At 41.5% G+C, this 17776-nt stretch overlaps 1 long non-coding RNA gene across 1 annotated transcript; it reads right to left on the minus strand.

Annotated features, from left to right (window-relative positions):
- Positions 1 to 1536: 1536 nt before the first annotated feature.
- On the minus strand, positions 1537 to 12564 carry LOC134390124 (uncharacterized). Its single transcript, XR_010024849.1, has 2 exons — positions 12291 to 12564; positions 1537 to 3678 (listed from the first exon to the last, which is right to left on the minus strand). It is a non-coding gene; the product is annotated as an uncharacterized LOC134390124 (long non-coding RNA).
- Between the last annotated feature and the right edge of the window lie 5212 nt (positions 12565 to 17776).

Here is a 17776-nt window from a genome sequence, read left to right on the forward strand (position 1 = left end):
TTCTCAATCTTCTTTCTCTTTATGCTTCATTTTAGATAAATGCTATTGCTCTATCTAGAAGTTCATTGATATGTTCTTCTTCATTATCTAATCTATATTATTTCTTCCACTACATTTTTTGTTTCAGCTGTTGTATTGTTCATTACTTGAAGTTCCATTTGGTTCTTTTAAATTTATTCTATGAAGATATTCAAAAAGTTCGTGGAAAGATTTGTATTATCTTTTAATGCCATTTGTCCACAGACTTTTTGAAACACCCTAGTATTTCTCTCCTCCCTATGTTTTTCATTTTCTTTTTAATATTTAAATATAGTTATAATATCTATCATAATGTCCTTGTCTGCTAAGTCTATCATCTCTGTCATTTCTGATTTGCTTCTGATTGATATTTCTCCTAGTTATTGGACTTTTTTTTTTTTTTTTGGCTTGTAATTTTTGGCAGGATACTGTAAAAGGTAAGTTTTAAAGTCTGGATTTTGTTGTTTTCTTTTATAGAGTGGTGAGCTTTGTTTTGGAAGGCAGCTAAGTTACCTAAAGATGAGATTGACCTCCGTGAAGGCTGTTTTTAAGCTTTCCTAGGGCAGGTCTAGAGTAACTCCATTCCACCAATAGTTCAGTCCTAACAATATGGCATGACTGCTCTGGGGTATTCAGTGACTGCTCCAGGTTGTTAATGAGGACTCTCCACTCTGACTAGTCCAAATTTAAACATGTCCCTTCCTGTGTGACCTAGTAGTCCCCAGACACTCTGCCCATCTTTGTTGAGGTTTACTCTACACAGGCACAAGGAGACCCTATGCAAATTTCTGCAGCTGTTTTTCTGGCAGCTCCCTCCTCTTTGGTAATCTGCCCTACAGCTTGTTGCAGCCTCAGCCTCCCCAAACCTGGATCTCCATCCCTTCCACTCTCTAAGGCCACCAGGTTCTGCTGGAGTTGCTGCTTCTACATCCATGGTCTGAAAAATGCCTCCGGGCAGAAAGTTGGGGCAATCACAGGGCTTATCTCTTTCGTATGTCTATTATTAGGCATCACATTGCTACCTATTGTCTAATGTCTGGAAACAGTTGTCTAATACTTTGTCCAGTTTTCAAGTTGTTTACAATGACAGGGGAAGTCTGGGCCTCATTATTCCCTCATGGCCAGAGGTGACGTGCTCATTATTTTTTAGACTTCCTCAGTTTCAATTGTTACTTCCCCCTTGTCATTTATTTGTATTTGTGTTTTCTTCCTTCTTTTTCTTAAATAGGCTTCTCTGCTTTGTTGTTTTTCAACTAGATATGAATTATTATATCCATTGTTTTTTAAACTTCTAACTCATTAATTGTTGCCTTTATTTATATTCTCTCCTTTCTTCTGCTTTGTTTCAGTATTTTCTTTAAAAACTTTTGAATTTGGAACTTCAATTTTTTACTGTCTGTTTCTTAACTTTTTAAATTTTTACTGAAGTTATAACTATACCTCATGTAATGAGCATATCATGAATAAATCTTTAAGTGAACAGTGCTTTTTGTGAAATTCAAATAATATTCTCATGCATTACTTTTTTAAATTACAGCTTTATTGAGATATAATTTCCATACCACGAAATTTGCCTTTTTAAAGTGTACAAATCTGTGCTTTTTAGTATACTCACAGAGTTGTGCAATTCAGCATTCTTTCATTTTAGAACATTTTTATCACCCCAAAAAGAAAAACTGCACCCATTAGCAATCTCTCCACCTCTATCCTCTAAGTCCCTGGCAACCACTAATTTCTCTCTTGATGGACTTGCCTATTATGGACATATAATATAAATGAAATCATACAATATGTGGTATTTTGTGACTGGTTCCTTTCACTTAACACACTGTTTTCAAGATTTATCCATGTTCAGCATGTATCAGTACTTTATTTCTTTTTACAGTGAATGGTATGCCACATTTTGTTTATCCATTCATCAGCTGGTGCATATTTGGGCTTTTCCACTCTTTGGCAATTATAAATAATGCTGCTATAAACATTTGTGTACATTTTTTTGTGTGTGCAGGCATATGTTTTCAATACTCATGGAGTGGAATTTATGGGTAATACAGTATCTTTATGTTTAACTTTTTGAAAAACTGCCAAACCATTTTCTAAAGCAGTTGTATTATTTTAAATTCCCACCAGCAATGAACGATGGTTCCAGTTTCTCTCCACCCTTGCCAACACCTGTTATTGTCTCATTTTTTGTTTTTTTTGTTTTTTACTTTAGCCATCCTAGTGGGTGTGAGTGTATCACACACTGGTTTTATTTTGCATTTTTGAAAGAAGAATGACATTGAGCACCTTTTCATGTGCTTATTGACCATTTACGTATCTCATATTTTGTCTTACACTTTTGGCTCTTACACTTAGGCTTATTTGGACTTAATTTTTGTGTGTGTTGTAAGTTAAGGTTCCAGCTTTATTCTTTTGCATGTAGATATCCAGTTGTTCTAGAACCATTTGTGAAAAGCCATGCATCATTTTTGTCAAGGAAAAGAAACACTCTTTTAATATATAAACAAATGACTTTGTAGTTTTATAAAATCATAGGACATTACCTCTAGAATTCTGCTTAGAAGTGACTTGGACCAAGTGCCTTCAAACAGGTCAATTGGTTTGTCCAAAACTATCTCTGCATTAATTCTGTTCCAAGCTCATGCACCAGGATCTATACCAGCCCAGAAATTGTGTAGCAGGTCCTGTACCGTGTCGGTAGTCAGAATTTCTCTCTTCTTTTTCTCCTCACATATTTGCCAGAGACTAAAACTCTCAAAACACTGGTGGGTGTGGGGGACTGCAGTGTGAAGGGTTTGTGGAGAGATTGTTGGTGACATGTTTCATTTGAGAAAATAAATTTCTGTGGGAGGGAGATGCAGGCAGGAGGAGCTTTAGAGTATGCAAGAAGGGATTGGGACTTTTTAAAAAAATATATTCTTCTTTGGTACAGAGTTCCAAAAAATCAGTGGTTTGATGGAAGACGCACTCTTGCACAGTGAAGCCCCCATGGATGAAGGTCTTCTAGACCTGGGGTTGTGGGTGGGGATGTTCCACCCAGAACTAAACTTGTTTAACGCAGCAAATTTTTCATTGGCTCACTCAACTCCCATTTCTAATTTTTTTTTAGTGAGGCTTCCAGTACAACAGATACTAGAAAACTAAAAAAACCACCTGCACAAGCCAGGATTTGGGGTGTGGATTAGATTCTGCCAAGCAGATGCCCACGTGAGATGAGAAGGATGTAATAATGTGAGGCGGTGGCCGTGCTTAGGGGATTGGAAGCCTTTGCAAGAAAGATGGTAGTCATGCTGGCTCCTGGGTCAGTTGGGCAGTTTCTGAAGTCTTGTTCCCTGAAGCTTAGGTCCTGAGCAGTAGGTGATAGCAACGCCAGTGTTTTTCCAGTAGAATGGTTCCAGGGATGGTTGGGCACCCACTTGATTGTTGTTGTTTCTAATCTTGTAGCAATCAAATCTTGTTCTCTGCACCTCGCTGAGGTTCTGTCAGATTTATCACACCATCTGATAAATCACTTTATTCTTAAAGTAACTAGAGTGCATTCTGTTGTCTGCCACCATGGCCCATAACCAGTAGTCTCACCAATGACAACAGGGCAGTTAGATTTTTCTGTAGGCTGTCCTCAAGTCCACATAGATGTTTCTTCTTATGAAAGTAAATCTAAAAGGAAAAAAATCAGTATGCTGCCAATTGGAATAAAAAATTCAAAAAAGTTGAAAGAAATGACTCAGAGGAGGGTGAAGGGACTTCTGAAAATGATTTACTACACAAACTGGAAATAAATTATTGTGGAAACAATTTGCCATTCCTAATGGAATATATGAAGACAGCATCTCTACAAAACAAGATCAGAAAATCAAAATCTAAAAACAGGCTGTGATAAAAGAGAAAATATGATGAGCATTAAAAACAGAAAGACAGCAGGTCGTGTGCTATACAGAGAGCAAATTTTTCACTAATAACATGAGAGTCTCTACCCAGTAAGTGAGGGTTGATAGTACTTTTAGTATGTGAGAGCTTTAAGGAACTGAAACAAGTGAAAATGGCTAGGAGCTCTCTCAGGGGTTTTGATGTGGTAGACTCTGGCCCGGGAAGATCTACAGATGGTGGCATCTCCTGGGAGCACCCACAGGAAGTTGTGTCTGACCTCTGCTTCCACAGAGGTCCAGAAGAGACCAAAGGAAGAACAGTGGCTGCTGAAAAGGCCATGACCAAGGAAGAATGTCAGAGTGAATGGACTGCTCCGGCTCCTGCGTTTATGCTCACTTAAGCTGACGTTGCAGACTGCAGCGGGTGCAAGGGCTATCTGGTCTACACAGCAGGCCTCTACTCACGACCAGAGCGCCCAGCCTGCCACTGACGAGCATCCCACAGCCCAGGCCACTGAATGGGTTGGAATAACGACCGAGAGGTCCCAACTGATCTTCCACAGAAAACAGAAATAAGAGTAATGGAAAATTACATCACTTAAAAAAAATAACAACACAGTAAAACAGTAAAATAAACCAAGACCACAAAGTGAAGAGATAAACAGGCTTGGTGAGATGAGAAAGGATTTTAAGGAAACTAAAATTGCAATAAGATAAATGTTTTGGCGGAGGCAGAGAGAACAATGTCAGATTTTATGTAATGCAATGTTTGGTTCTCTAAAAAATGTACTAGATAAACTCTAGGCAAATATAATCAGAAAAACAGGAAAAAAATGAATAACTATAGAAATAGGAAAGAGATAAAATAGATAAACTTCTGGCAAATACAATCAAGACAAAATGGGCAAATAAAAAATTAGAAAAGAGAAATATCAAGAGAAAAAAGAGTTGGAAGGGGAAACTTATAATAATAAAAATGCAGGAGACACAGCAACTGATTTGCTAACGTATGGACTCAAACAAATCATATAAAAGTAGAAGGCAATTGTGGAAATATGAACATTGAATGGATATTTGGCTATTTTAAGAAATTTTTGTTAACATGTTAGTAGGTATTCATAATTTCATTGTTTTTGGAGTCCCTGTGTTGTAGGGGTATATGCTGAAATATTTATAGATGAAATTATGATGAGGGGGTTTTTCAAAGTGGAGAGGAAGTGGCGGAGAGTGAGGAAGTGGATGGGGAGTTGGATAGAACAAGGTTGTTCGTGAGCTGATTGGTATTAAAGCTAAAGGATGAGACAATAGTACATTGTACTATTCTCTATAATTTTGTATAATAAAATGTTTTAAAAATTAAATTGAGGTGAGAACAAAAGTGATAGATTATAATATTGTACTCTATGCAAAATATAATTGAAACTCTTACAATAAAGGACACTTTCCTGGGTATATTACCAAAATTGACATAAGAAGAAATTTAAATTGTAAATATATTACGAACCATCAAAGAAATTTAAAATATAATTAACATATCTCAAATGGTTCTTTCAAACTTTTAAGGAATTAGGTTATATCAACTCTTTCAGAGACTAAAAAACAGTGGAAAGCTACACAGTCTACTTCATGAAGCTAGGTTAATCCTGACTTCAGCACCCAACGAAGATAATGCAAAAGAAGAAAACTATAAACCAGCCTCACTTAGAGATAATTTGAAAATCCTAAATAAAGTAACTGCAAAAGAAATAGTATCTTGAAAGAATTTTCTTTTCTTTTTTTTTCACCTCTTCCCATTAAAAAAATTTTCTAGCATAATCAAGGAAAGCTCATCTTATCTTGGAACTGCAAAAGGATTCAATATTAGAAAATCCAGCATTGTAACACCTTATGTCAGTAGTCCCCACTTTTAATAGTGGCTTAAAGGGCATTAAATAACACCTAAAACACATTCCCACATTTAAAAAAGTCCTTAGGGAAAATTAGAACTAAAAAATACTTCTTTCATCTCATAATTAGATAAGCAAATGGCCAGCATTCTACTTAATGGTGAAACATCGAAAGTATTCTTGTTAAAGTCAGACATAAGGCAGATGTGTCTACTACAAGCTTTACTACCTCACATGGTTTAAGAAGATCTGAGTCACGTAATAAGATCTGAAATAGAAATACAAGCAATAACCATTGGAAACAAGAAGATAAAAAGTTCATTATATACTAACAATATGATTAGATAAACTAAACACCCAAGAGAATCAACTCTAAACACCTGGAATTTAAAAGAAAGCTTAGTAAAGAGGTCATATTTAAAGCATAATAAATGTATAGCAGTCACTAGCTTTTCCACACACCAACATGAAGCAAATGGAAAATATACTCTCATTGGTAGAAAAGATTTCACTCTTATTAGGAACTTGAAAAAAAAAACAATAAAACTTGACCGAGACACAACACAAACACAATGGGCAAACAATATGTAATAAAAAGTTACACAGCTATTAAAAATCTGTAATTAGTTGTAAAAATCATTCTGGGAAAAAAATGAAACAAAATAAACAAAACCCAGAATCCAGTATTATTTTTTTGGTAAAATTTTTTTTGCAAAACAGTATGATTATTTTTGTAAAATAGAGATTATATATAATCCCAAAAAATAAAAATAAAAAAGATTGCAAATAAACCTAAGAGATTTTAGTAGGTTTAATAGTAATTATTTTATGTGATTGAGTTTCAGTTTATTTTTTATTTTTTCTATGCTTTTGTGCTATATTTTATACAACAATTTTTATGCTATATTTTCTTTTGAGATCAGAAACAAATATTTTAATATGCTAAATTGACTTGAGTTTAAAACCAATCAATTGAAAAATAATCAATTCACTGGCTACATATAATTTTCAAGATTCAAGGTTATGATTCTTTGAATCAACCCGGGGACTAGAGCTCTTCTAAAACATGGGGTAACACACAGGAGCAGAGTCTGGAGCAAAGTGCATACGGATGAGAGTGGAATATTTCTCTGGCTTTTCCAAGCTAGCTAGTCTGCCTAAAGCCTAATTTAAGAAGATGAGGATGATATCACTGCAGGTGTTCTTTCAAAGGAGAACATAAATTTATAATGCGTCTGGCAGACAACACTGGAAGGGAGACAAGGTTCAAAAAGCTTCAGATACTCTCGTTGTCAATGCTCACCATCTTTATCTTCAAATAAAAGTATTTATATTTCTTCTTTCTGCCTCTTGGGCTCTGATTCTTGGTTAACAAATGTCTCATAAACTTCAGAAGAGGAGAGAAAATAAGGTGATAGTACAGAATGTTCTATTTTTGAAGACTATAAATATTTTAACTTCTAGAAGAGACCACCTATCATGAAAACTTCAGATCTTCCTAAGCATTATCAAAATTGACTATAAAGTTTATTATAGTTTCCAACCTTGAGTAGTATATGCCAGATTGGCTTAACACATTTGGAAATGAATACCCTGAATGTTAGCAAAAGGTCAACATACGGGAGGAGAGTAATGTCAAACACAAACACTGAAAAGTAAGAGACTCTGCCAATTAAAAAGTGAAACACCTAAACTTGACTGCATTATTTTAATAAAATCTACAGGCTGTGCCACTGCACTCAGCAGACAGAGCTACTACATTGTGCTGATAGTCCCATAAGTACTTATTAAGTATCTGCTATTCATAAAAAATCATGGTGGGCACTGGGGAAAGAACTGATTAAACTATTTCAAGGAATTTAGAGGGTAACCATGGGAAAAGACAAGTACAAAAATAAATAGTAGAACTCTTGCATATTAACATGAAACCCCAGATAACCTAGTTTTAAACATGGGCAAAAGATTTCAACACTTCACAAAAGAAGATATATGAATGGTCAATCTGCACATGACAAGTTGCTCAATGTTATTAGTCAGCAGAGAAATGGTAATTAAAACTACATCAAGATGCCATTTCATACCCACTAGGGCAGCTAAAATAAAAACGATTGACAACGCTGAATGTTGGCCAGCATTTAGAGCAACTGGAACTATTGGATGTTACAAGGGGAGAGTGAAATGGGACAACCATGTTGGAGATCTGCTTGGCAGTCCCTTTAAAGCTAAATATGCATCTACTTTATGACCCAGCAATTCCACTTCTAGGTACTTACTCAAGAGAAATGAAACATATGTCTACAGAAAGGGAGAATGTTACAATAGCCAGGGCAGAAAAGTGTCCATCAACAGGAGGATGGAGAAACAAACTGTGGTATAATCATGCAGCAGAATACTATTCAGCAATGAAAAAGAACAAATTACTGATAGGTGTGACAATGCAAACACATCTCAAAAGCCTCTCACTGAGTGACAGAAGTCACATGCACAAAGAATACATATGGGAAGAACCCATTTGTCTGAAACTCTAGAACAGACAAAGCTAAACTATGCTGATAAAAGGCAGAAAGCAGTTGCCTCCAAGGCTGTGGGAGTGGGCCCATAGTTAACTGGAAAGAGGCAGAAGAGTGGTGGGTATGTTCTGGACTAGGATGATGGCTACATAGGTTTACAATTGTCCAAACAAAGCATTGAAGAGCTGTGCATTTTATTATACTTATATTATAATCAAATATTTTTAAATGCTCAGAAAAGGTAAAAATACAAATGGTAAACATTTGACGTTTGTGGGTTTGCATTGTGAGGACTACAGAAACACTCACATTTGTTAATAGCACCATGGAACACAACTTCACCAATAAAATACTCACTCTGTCACAGGAGGGGGAGCTGGATGATAAAGTCACACGCAGCCAGATCCTGGTGGAACAGGAGCCCACCCTGGGGACCATCCCTGCAGGGTCTGAGACTCACACATGGCCTCAGAAAATTGTAATCCACCACACATCACAATCCTCTACAGTAGCTTACAAATTCTCAAATGGAGAGAAGTTTAAAGCCAGAAACATAACTACTGTGCAAGACTGAATATTAGAAATGCCAGAAGGAAGCCATAGAGAACATTTCACATGAGGTTTAAAATGACAAGAAAAATCTCACCTCTTGGAGAGTAAAACCACATTAACTAAGACATTTACCCATCAAATAGTCACCACTCCTCAAGGAATCTGGCCCCATCCAAAAGTCATGAAGCTTGAATTGGTTCTGTAATCTGACGCAGGCATTGGGAAGACTCTACTACGGCGTTCGGTTGCTACATGGATACACTCCTTAAGGGCCTTAAAAAATTGTACCATGTTATCTAGTGTGTTTCAGTTCAGGATATCTTGGAGGACTCTAAATGATAAAAGGAATTGCCTTAGAGGAAAGTTTGCACATACTAAGCAATAATAAATATTAATTAATTTTAATATATCTGCAGCATTGGTCTTCAGTCTTTTCCTGGCCCCCACCATTTGCGTAGCAAGATGTGTCCTTGCCTTTTGGTACTGATGCCTCCATTAAACAGTGGTTTTCAAAGGAGGGAATGGTGTGAAGATGTCCCAGGTCTGGGGGGCAGGTGGGTTGTGATACACAGTTCCCCCTCCCCACCATGAGAATCACTGATTCAATCAGTGGTTAAATTAAGCAGGCACCAATATGCCTGTTACCTTTTTTTCTGCTCAGGCACAAGGCCATCCTGGATCCTTCTCTTTCTCCTTAAGACCCCACAGGGTCTGGCCCCATCCTTCTCTGCCCCAGCCTTCCTCTTCTTCTCCTCCCTTGAGACTCCAGTCACACTGGTCCCCTTGCTATTCTTGAACATGGCAGATGCTCCCGCCTTGAGATCTTCGCAGTGGCTGTTCCACCAGCCCAAAGACTCTTCCCCAGACCCCAATGTCTAATTCCTTCAGCTCTTGCCAGTCTTTTTGTAAATGTCATCCTCTTTGATATCCCTATTTAAAATTGCACTCTGTCCTCCCACAGGCAGGTTCTCTGCCCTCCTCTCCTGCTCTGTGTATTCTTTCTTTCCAGTGCACTCATCACCTTCGACGTACTGTGACCTCTGCTTATTTTATTATATTTATTACCTTATTGTATCATACGTGTTATCTAATACATTGTTAACTTATTATATTTCTTGTTTCTTGCCTGCTCCCCCTGCTACAATATCGGGGCCCCATGGCAGGGGTCTTTGTTTAATTCATTAGCATCTCCTAAGCACCTAGGATGCTACCTATCATGTTGTAGATGTTCAATAAATATTTATCAATGAATGAATGTATATTTTCTTTGCTCTTCTAGCTAACTTAAATAATGACTATAAGATGACCATTGTGAACAGTTTTCTCCTCGTCTCTTTCTCTCACCTACACAGTCCTCCACTCAGGAGATCTATAAGTACGTTCTGAACATCAAAGACTAGATTAGCAAATTGAGTTGTCTGGAAAGGCCACGATGATGGACATAGGGGAAAACAACTTGGGAAGCAGCCCCTAACCCTAAGTTTCCCTGTCCTCTGGAATCTGTGGCTACTATGTCTACACAAGGCTGGGTCCCCAGCCCTATATTGTTGCCTCCTTCTCCCTCTGCTTTCCCAATGTTGAGCTTATCCAGCCAACAAAGTAAGGAAATAGGTCAGAAAGCCTTTGAAGTATGGGTCTTTACTTGAACTTGGACTCCAGTCAATCTGGAAAGTCAAGTGGGATGATGTCATGGGCATTAGTTTGTCATGTATGGTATATAAATTGGTTCATCTCATTTGATGGTGAGGAATAGGCTCATTCAGGTCACCTTGAGAATGGGGATTTTATGATTTATTTAAGGAATCATCTGGTAATAAGATACACAGGAGCAGGAAAGATTCCAATGTACTGGTCCACAGAGGATGGACCTAGGAGGCTGTTCAGGACTGAAGGTGGTCTTATGGCCCCACAAGCTTCAGGCATTCTTGCACCTTCACCATGACACTCCCATCAGCACAGATCCCCTACCATCTATTAGTTCCTGCTTCTCTCTAAGTGTCTCCTTTTTTCTCCTCTTGGTACCATCTGACTGACTCCATCCATGTCTCTAGGAGACAGAATATGGCCATCCTTGCTAATTACTATGGTCCCTGCATAGGGCTTCTATCCCATGGCCCTTCACAGGTCATCACTCAGCCCACAGAGTGTCTGTCCTTGGTTTGGGCAGAACTCCCAAACAAGCTCAGTCTCTCCAAGGATGGGAATTGTGGTAGAGAACACTGGGATAGTTAATTTTATGTGTGAACTTGACTGGGGCCATAGGGTGCCCAGACATTTGGTCAGACATTATTCTGGATGTGTCTCTGAGGGTATTTCTGGATAAGATTAACGTTTGAATTGGTAGACTGAATAAAGCAGATTGCCCTCCCTAATGGGTGTGGGTCTCATCTAATCAATTGATGATTCAAACAGAACTGGCTGACTAATAGGGAACTGCTTCTTCCCGACTACTTGAGCCAGGACATTGACCTTTTCCAATCTTCAGAATCAGACTGAAACATTGGCTCTTCGTTTCCAGGTTGCTGACTGCAGAGCTTAGAACCACACGGCCTCTATAATCACATGAGCCAGTTCCTCATATTAAATCAATCTCTCTCTCTCTCTCTCTCTCTCTCTCTCTCTATATATATATATATATATATATATATATATATATATATATGTAAACATGAGAGTACTTCAAAAAGTTTGTGGAAAAATAGAAATGAATCTTTCCAGGAGCTTTTTGAAATGTATATATATCCTATTGGTTCTGTTTCTCTGGAGAACCCTAATTCAGACACGGAGATCCCTGAACAAGGAACAGCTTAAGCGGCTGAGCAGCTCCTTCAGACGGGGCAGCCACAGCTGGTGTGTGAATCATGGCCTCAGCATGGTCCACATGGCTGTGTGAGCCAAAGTGGGAAACCCAGCGGGCTTGTGCTTGACCATAATTATGACCAACTCCTCCTGGAGACCATTCTCCTGAGGACCCCTGGGGTATAGCAAGCACACTGCACTGCCCCAAGTACACAGGAGACCAGACCTGAGTCTCTGGTCCCCACTCGGAACCCATTGCCCCTGCTCTCCCCTTCCCAACAGTCTAACCCTCCTGTCTTCCATTTGAGGAGGGTGGTGACAGCTTAATACAAAATAGCATCAATAGAAGACAATCCTACTGGTTTCCAGTAACTCCCCAGCTCCTAGCCTAAGGCATCCAGGACAACCCGAAGTCCCATTTCAATGAAATCCAGAATGGATTTTGTTAATCATCAAGAATATCGGAAAAGGCTGCAGGCTCAACAAATCACCTGTATTCCCCGCAACTTTCCTTATAGAGAGTGTGGAGGGTGATGCAGTGACCACGTATAAGGAAAGGAAAACAAAGGTTCTCAAGCCTACATGAAGCCGAGACAGTTCCATGGCACAGACCCGCAGATATTTCACTTTGGGAAAATTGCAGGCCTGGGACTTACCAGTTCAGAAAACAGCCCGCTGGCTGCCACTGGCTGCATTCCATGCTCTGTGCAGCAGGCACAGGTCAAGAGAGCTACCTGGAATTAATAGGATCCTCGATGTTTGTTTTCAACAGATATTTTCTGAATGCCTACTATGCACCAAACCCCATGGCTAAGAGCAGGCCCCATCCTGTCGGTGTTTTCGTTTCAGTCTCTCAGTGCCGTCCTTAACTTGCTTGAAGCTGCAAGGAATTTAGAGCTCGGGGACAGGCCTCCACAGGTCCAGTGCAGTTGGCTGAGTCTCTGATTCACTTCTTCATCCAAAAATAAAAATAGCGTCTGATCCATTCAGATGATCCTGGGAGATTAAAAGATTTCTAAACCAAAGCAAGACCCAAGATAAGCTGCCTACGTGTGTGGAGGCAAGCTCCGGGATGCCAGCGGCTCCGGGAAGGGCTCCCTGCAGCCTGACAGGTCTTGTCCTGGGGCCTCTTCCCACGCAGTCCTGTCACGTGTGTGCCAGACGGTGTGGCAGCGGCTCCAACAAAGCCCTCCAGGCCACCAGGATCCCTCTCACGGGGTCGCTGCCCCTACCTCTTTTTCATTGGCAAGCTCCAGTTAAAACGCAGCTGTTCGTGTTTTTTAAAATGTCCGTTCCACTTATCACAAACACCTTAAATAACAAATCGCTCTCCTTCATTTGCTAAACTTTTACATCTTCCCTATCCCCCATGAAAATTGAATTGGACAATTTCTCGGCTTTGACACAGGTTTCTTGTCTTCTCAAGGGCTCTCAGAGTGTGGCCCGGACAGCAGTGAGGCACTGAGATGTGTGGCGGGACCTCCCTCTACCCGAGACAGGTGGCGTGAGAGACCCCCTGTGATTCCCCTACGCCCAGTGGGCGGTCAGTGTTTTTGAGTGAAAAATCAGGGATTTTGACATTGGGCTTAAGTGAATCCAAGAGGGAAGACCTCTCCAGGGGTGTGGGTATGAAGGGGAGAAACCTGACCACCCCTGGTCCCCTCACCTCTCTGCCTCTCACTCCCTAAACATCTGGAAGCTGACACCTGGACCAGGACACCTTGGCAGACGGAAGAAGACTGGCCAAGCGGGTGGAAAGGATCTGACATGCTTCTCTGGAAGATGCGTTCCCAGTCTTCTTCTTTTCCCTACCTGGGGAGACACCGCAATAGTTAGTTTCGGAAGTTCGTTAACTTAATGAGGCAGAGCCTCCCCATTAAGTCATTCCCCTGCGGAGGGAATGAAGCTTGATTGATTTTCTGGATCGCTGCTTTAGAACTGTACAGATGCCCCCTAATGCAGGCCACTCTGACCTACCCAGCAGAACCTGTGTCCTTCATGTGTAAAACACAGGGGCTGGCGCCTGCCTGTGAGCACTGCTGGGCAGAAGACTGGAGACCAGTGTGGGGAGCCCTCACCAAAGGCGTGGCATGCTCGAGGGTCTGTTCTGGAGAGAGGGGAAGATGTGCCCACTTTCTAGAAAAACCCGAGCTGCCACAGGAGACTCAGAATGCCTGAGTCTGTCATCCCTGCCACCTCTGATGAGACCCTACCCCTCCATGCCCCCCATAGCCGTCTTCCTCCTCACCCAGCATCAAAGCGGCTGCCGTATTAGATTCCTAGGGCTGCTGAAACAAAGTACCACAAATCGGGTGGCTTAAAACAACAGAAATGTCTTCTCTCACAGTTCTGGAGCCCACAAATCTAAAACCAAGGTGCCGGCAGGGCTGGTTCTTTCCTGGGGCCCAGAGGGAGAGTCAGCCCGCCCCCCTCCCAGCTCTGGTGGCTGCTGTCCATTCTCGGCATCCGTGCCTTTCACAGCTGTGTCGCTCCCACCTCTGCTTCCATCATCACATGGTGTCTTCCCTCTGCATGACTGAGTCATCCTGCAGCATTCTCCTCTCTAGGTATCCCTGTCTCTGTGTCTCTTCTCTTCTTATGAAGACACCAGTCATGTGGGATTAAGCATCCACCCTCCTACAGCATGACCATATTTTATCTTGATTACATCCGCAAAGACCCTATTTCCAAAGACAGTCCCACTCACAGGTGCCAGAGTTAGGACTTCAGCACATCTTTTGGAGGACACTGTTCAACCCACAACAGTTGCCAAAAGAGCTCTCACAACTGCATGCTTCCCATCAAGCTCTGTGGCCCCAGTTCAGGGCCTTGTGTCCACCCTCCTGTCCCCTCTCCAGTCTCACCTTACACCAGTCTCCTGAGTGCCCTCAGGCCCTTGCTGCTCTTCACCCTGTATGCACCAGCTGCCATGCACCAGGCAGGGAGCTCTTCCCTGTCTGCCCAAGCCTCCCAGAGTGTCCTCCTTTGCCCTTTGATGGCTTTTGTTTGTAACTTGTGTGTGTGTGTGTGTGTGTGTGTGTGTATTTCTGCCTCCCTTCTATGTCTGTAGACTCTAGAAGACCAGGAACCACATCCAACCACCTCCATGTCCTCTGCACAATCACCAAAGTGTAAAACATAAATGTGATGATTAATTTTATCTGTCAATTTGACTGGGTCATGGGGTGCCCAGATATTTGGTTAAACACTATTTCTGGGTGTGTCTGTCAGGGTGTTTCTGGAAGAGATTAGCACTTGAATTGGTAGATTGAGTAAAGCAGATTGGCCTCTGCAATGGGGGTGGGTGTCATCCAATCCATTAAGACCTTGAATAGAAGAAAAAAGTGGAGGAAGGGAGAGTTCTTTCTGCCTAACTGCTTGAGTTGGCACATTGGTCTTCTCCTGCCCTCAGACTGGAACTTACACTGTGGGCTCTTCAGTTTCAGTCCTTCAGACATGGAATAGAACTCACATCATCAGCTGTCCTGGTTCTCAAGCCTTCAGATTCAGACTGGAAGCACACTACCAGTTTTCCTGGGTCTCCAGCTTGCAAACAGCAGATCACAGGACTTCTCAGCCTCCATAATCTTGTGAACCATTTCTTCATAATACATCTTTCTCTCTCTGTCTCTATCTATCTGTCTATGTAAATGAATATATATCCATCTACACCAGGTGGCAGCTGGGGGAGGATCTCCCTAGAAGAGGAAAAGCGTGAAGGGCAACCCCAGCACTGGAGCCTATTCCCTGCAGGAGGCGATATGGATAATAATATATCTGCAACACAACCAGCACCATTTTAGACAAGCCCAAGTATGAAATAGCGCCACCCACCTCCTCCCCTCCACTCCCCTTTCCCTTTACAAGAAGCCTCCTCACTTAAACAGAAACCCCTTTTGCTTCTGCAAGGACAAGGACACAGTTCTCTACCCTGATTCACATTAGCATAATGACCCTCCTTGATGGTATCACCCAGCTCTTGGTGCCAACATACCAATATAAGCTCTACCACCCCCACACCTGGTGCTGCCCACCATTGTCAGGGCAGCCCTGGGCTGCCTGCTACTTTGAGCACAGCCCAGCAGATTTCTTTCTTTAATAAAGCTTGAACGGTACCCGGCATCTCGGCTCACTTTCTTTCAAGCACACCTATCCTGTTTGGGTTTATTGCCTCTCAACCGATGACATGGGAGCATGGGAAGACAAATCACAAATGTCTTTGTGCTTTTTTCAGGTTTTGAAGAGTCAACTATAAACTACATTGTTTTGCTTTAGAAAGACACCATATTCAGAACCAGAAGACATGCTTTCTAGTCCTATCTCTGTCTCTGATCATCCACATGACCTTAGACAACCTCTCTTGCCTCAGTTTCTTACCCGTACCTCATAGATAACACTGTCTGTCCCACCTTGCAGGGCTGTCAGGAGGATTCCAATGAGATAATACACTGGAAAATGCTGCAAGTCTGCAGAAAGAGGAATTTATTGTTATTATTGTTATTCTCTTTCACCCCAAATGGACAGCTTGATCTTTGCCTTAGGGATACTGTTGCAAATAAAAAGTGACTGACTATATTTTAGGGATCTTAGTGAAACGGAAGTGGAGGTTTTGGTAACTTCCATCAGAAGGCAGGAGGAGAGCCAGTGGTCTTTTATTACATCACAGATAACCAAATGTTTGAGGGAAGGTCTCAGAAGCTGGCACACAGTGCTGGCTCTCCACAAAGCCCTCTACAAACGCTCATTGGTGGCACTGTACTGATAGGAGCTTCTGTGTACTGAGCACTTATGAGGTGCCTGCTGCTCTGCTGAGAGGTCTATGTGCTTTACAGCAGCCTTGAGAGATCACAGGTACCTAAATGTCTCCACTTAACACATGAAAAGATGGCATCTTGGCAGGGTAAGGCCTTTCCCATATCCCACGTCCAGAAAGACAAAGGACTGGACCCAGGAGCCCGTGTGCCTAATGCTGTGCTATGCTGCTGCCCACGGAGGAATCACTGAATGAATGCCCTTTCTGTACAGGTAGAGAACCTGACGCTCAAAGAAGAGAAATTATTTGCCTGTGGAAGTCAGCAACCTGAGACCAATTCCTACTCCTAGACCAAGGTCCCTTGGCCACTTGGACCTTCTCAAGAAGAAATTCTACTAAAATTGACTCTTCCAAAGTGCAGCCTATACTGTACTCCTGGGTGGCGCTCATGTGGCCATCTGGTCTACCCCCAGCTCTTTGCATCAGGTGATTTATTGGATAGCTAATTAATCTCACCTTTCCTGGACTCTCACTCTTTCCTGGCCCACGTGCTGCCCGAGTCACACACTCAGTGCTGTAAATGATGGTGTCATGGTGTGTGCTCAGGTCTTACTGGAAGTGCAGCTGTTAAAAGGCAATCTGATAAACAGCCAGCCCAGTAAAGCGTCAGCAGCCCTGCCCCAGGGCTCCAACGTCAGCAAAGGCAGGGCTGAGGCCTTGGAGCCAAAGCCTTTTCCAGCTGCCATCCTGTAATCAGGCCAACCTCACCAGCAATATCTGAAGGCTGAGGGCAGCAGGGTGCCCCACAGTCCTGACCCTCACCTGCTGGCTTCTAGAGCTTCCAGAATTTCCTTGGGAAAAGAGACCCATGCTTAAAATTGGTACCTAAAAGTGTTCTCTCAGGCAACTGCATTTCCTTCTATGGCTGTGCAGGAAAAATGAACCAGAATATGGATAAAGATGCAGAAAAGTGAGACCCTAAGCTGAAATTGCATGAGTTGGCAACTACAACATTTATTTTGTGCATCAGTAACACATGTCTCCTGTCTACGCTGGTCCTATTTGGGGTCTTCTTGTCAACTCATGGCAAATAAGAAAGGTTTGCTTGTAAAAATCACAGTTCAGCAACAGTCCATAGGAGGGCTAAATGATGTACTGAAAGAAAGAAGTGAAAACTAACTGGCTTCTTTAAAATATCAGTAAGAAAGAAAATTACAATATGAAATCATTAAGCCTATTACAATGTTTGATAAAGGTTGAAAGGAGAATTTTTCCCTCTGTCTAAAAGTCCTTCACCCCTGCAGAGGACTCCGCTGGTAGGTAAAGAGCCACAGTCGGATATAAAAGTGAACGTCAAACCACTTATAGCAACAAGTAATCTTAACAACT

This window comes from Cynocephalus volans, chromosome 1, assembly GCF_027409185.1.
Source record: "Cynocephalus volans isolate mCynVol1 chromosome 1, mCynVol1.pri, whole genome shotgun sequence".
NCBI lineage: Eukaryota > Metazoa > Chordata > Mammalia > Dermoptera > Cynocephalidae > Cynocephalus > Cynocephalus volans.